Below are 3,810 nucleotides of genomic sequence, written 5' to 3' on the forward strand. Positions count from 1 at the left end.
AGAATTCTCAGGTTCCTGACACTTCATTGGTGGATGCTGGTTAATGCCTGGGCTTGACCAATGGTTAAACATTTTTAGGGATCCTTTTTTTTACCAAGCATTTCAAGAATTTCAGGTTGAGAGATGGGCCATTGTGATTAAAAGTATGGGTCTCTTCAGCAAATTTTTGCTTAGGAAAGAACAGGCCCTGTGGGGTGAAGATAAGGATTATGAAGTTTCTAGATTTTAAAAACATAGTTTCTCCTTTCTTTCCAGTTTGTCTCCTTTCTACCTAATATTTTAATTTTATCTGTCCTACCTCAGGATTTTTTAATAATGTACAAAATCTTTCTACTTTTCAGTTTTCTCCTTTGAAAAGTGATACTGTAACAGGTTGTTGGGAAGATAAGTTAATGTTTCTCTCCCATCCCTGGCCAGGTTAAATCTCTTTTCTTCCTAGAGCATGTCCCTAATTCCCAAGGGAGTTTTTGTCTCAGGATTATATTTTTGCAATCTCTTGCATCCAGCTAACTCTTCTCTTCGTTCTGTTCTCCTCTACCCCTACTTTACCTTGATGGCTCGGTTAAAATTAGATAACAAAACATTAGCAAGTGTAAAAACCACTCTTTCTTGTTCTCATAAAAGGGAGAGGCATCAGCATAGCAGCACAGGATTTGAATACTTTGAAACCACAGAGTGAAAAACAAAATGATTACATTTCCATGTCAAAACAGGCGAAAAGTTCCTGTCCAGTTCCTTTTACATTTGTAAAGTGACTCACTGTTCACACTGATTCTTAGTTTTCTGTATCCTTTCGAATTTAGAACTGCAACTGAAGATTTTAGCATTTAGGGCAAGCAACTCCAGTGAATCATCTGGCAGCTTCCAGCATATAGCATATTGGAAACATGCTGTTTGAAAATAATAAACTTTTAATTCTATAACATGTAATTGAGCAGGAAAAACAAAACCTATGAAAACTTTGCAGAGTAAAATGTCACAAAGATAAAACATGGTACAAGCCTTTGCTGAAGACTTCTTAGTCTTCTTCATGTTACCATGTGCACATCTCTGTTTTGTTTTCTCTCATTCAAATATCATTTGCTATTGAGATGTGTCTTTCCAGGTGACTAGAGAACACTTTTTAGGCAATGTTTCAAATCTGGGTTAAATATAGCCACGGTGGTCTTTGGCAGGCCCACGTATCAGGACCCTTGGGTAATGTTCTTGATCTATGAGTTTTCAGATGGAAAACTCAGCTTCTGTTGTTACTCACTAGTTCGAAAGTATCATAATTTGGCACTGAAGCTTACCTCACAGTGAGGTAAGCGTCATCAAATGACCCTTTTTAACGTTCCTAAGTGACAGAGCCTCCTCATGGGGTCTGGGTCATGTTCTTTCCACTGGCTCATTTGGAAACTGGCCTAAGCTGTACGCTGTCAACTTCCTTTGCTGCCATTTGGATGCCAGCGGGTCTGGGGCTCTGCAGGACCAGACGCACCCAGCTCCACCCTCATCTCCCCATTCCTCTCCGTTCTTCCTTCCATTCTCTCGCGCGGTCTGGGACCACCGGGACCAGTGTCAGCGTTTTCTTCCTCCAGCGAGACGTGGCAAAAGAGGCTTTAAAAGAAAAGGAGGCAGAGGACGAGTAGGTAAGAATCGCCGTCCATGGCAGCACACTCCGGCGACAAGATAAGCCACAGACCACGTTACCGGCGGAAGCCGAGGAGGCGGCATCGCCGCCAGACGCCCGGCGCCTCCGCCCCAACCGCCCGCCCCGGCCCCGTCACGTGACGCGGGCGGCGCGCGCCGGCTGCGGCGCTAATTGGCTGGCGGCGGGCGCGCGGGGTTTGATGGGAAGGAATTGGCCGGGCCCAGCGCTCTGTCAGTGGCGGCTGCTGCCGGTGCCGGAGGCAGGCTGCGCGGCGGCGGCCGAGGCTGGCGGGGTGGAGGCCAGGGCCGGGCTGCGCCCGCTTCGCTCAGGTAAAGCGCTCGGGATGAGGGCCGTGGGGCGGGCTCCAAAGAGGGAGGCGCGCTCGGCTGCCCCCGGCGGGAGCGAGCCCCGGCGCCCCCGCCCCGTGCCCCAGTGGCCTAGGAGCTCCGCGGAGGTGGCTGGACTCCGCCGGGGCTCGCCCTGCCCCGGGGTCGCCGCCTCCCCCCCTTGACTTCCCAGCATCTGCCGCGGGAGGCACTGATGGTTTCCCCGGCCCTGTCCTGGGAGATCCCGGGCAGTGGCTGGCTGGAGCCTCGGTTCTTGGCCCACCTGTGTGGTGCAGAGCCAGGGTCCCCAACTAGCGCCTCTCCCGCTCTGCTGTCCGCGTCGAGTGTTCTACCCTCCTCTCTTATTTTTCTGGGTTGTGCGGACGTAGTACGTGTTGGAAAGATCCGAGGAGACTGAAAACTGTCAGTGTCATGCTGCCTAGCTCGCGTGTGGGCGTGGATTGTGTGCTACTTAGAGAAGCGGCTCTACAGACCATTGTCTTTATTTGAGGGACAGCGTCGGGGTGAGGGGTGGGGGTGGGGAATGAAGGAGCCTAAGTGTCAGAGGCGGGGCAGAAGGAGAAATCAAGTCAAATTTGTCAATAGGTTGAATTCTTTCATGGTGTGTCTGCGGGGATGGGGTGGGGAGAGAGATAGATATAGATAATTCGGCTAATTGAGCTCAGTTCTTGCTGGTGGTGCTGTCACAGTACTAAGCAAGACCTGTGACTCACTGAGATTCTTATGTTCCGCTCTTCCCTCTTGGCTGCTGACTTGTGTTCAGAGTCGGCTATTTTCTCCTCTGTGGCCTAGGTTTCGCTGTTTACAAAACTGCCTCTATTCAACAGCAGTGTGGTAGATGTGAGTAAGCTTAGTTTCAGGCATATGTCCAAAATGGCAGGGAATGCTAATAGCTGTCTTTAGCAGCCCTTCTTAGGGAAGCCAGTTTGATTTAAATACATTTTCTTAAAACGGATACATTTAAATTAGAATTATAAAGCTTTTTGTCATATATTGAAATCAGCTCAGTGATGCTGTTAATAAATTTGTGTAGTGTTTATTTGTTGATGTTATTATTTTTGTGGTACTGGGGATTGAGCCTAGAGGCTTCTACCTCTGAGCCACATCCCAAGCCCTATTTTATTTTATTTTTTTACTTTAAAACACTGTCATTAAATTGCTGAGGCCCTTTGCTAAGTTTCTGAGACTGCCCTTGAACCTGTGATCCTCCTGTCTCCCATGTGTTTATATATTATTAACTTGAAAGAATGTAAGAAAAGGGAGATGTTATGGCTATCAAAAAGGTATGATTTCATGTAGAAATTTTCTATTCAGATAGTAATTTTTTGGTAGTTTTTAGTTTAAGCTGAAAATGGACTTGCCATGAAAGCAAGAACTTAATTATCATATATTAAAAGTGCTTTCAGAGGTAGACTTTTAGAACTAATCACCATTCATCTTAAATTGTATATTATGCTCCTATGGAAGTGCTTTGCTATTAAAGGTGAATAAATAGTTTATATTTGTTTGGAATTTAATAAACATAAATCCAAACTTCCCTTGCTACTTTCTCCAAAGGTCTACAAGTTTATTTTAATGGAAGTGTCTGCAGAATACTTTGCTTTATTTTTTCATACTAGAGTAAATGAGAGCAATACAATTTCAGTGAAAATACAAACTAATTTACCTTTTGACTCTTAGATTATGAAGTAAGTACTATTCTAAAATAAGTTAAAAATGTGTTTCATTTAAGTACTACATGTAGTTTTCTAGTAATAGGAATAATAGGTAAAATTGATTAAATACTATGTGTTGGACACTGCCAAGTAATCACTTTATTTAATCTATATA

The sequence above is a fragment of the Muscardinus avellanarius genome (assembly GCF_963383645.1).
Source record: "Muscardinus avellanarius genome assembly, chromosome: 2".
Taxonomy (NCBI): Eukaryota; Metazoa; Chordata; class Mammalia; order Rodentia; family Gliridae; genus Muscardinus; species Muscardinus avellanarius.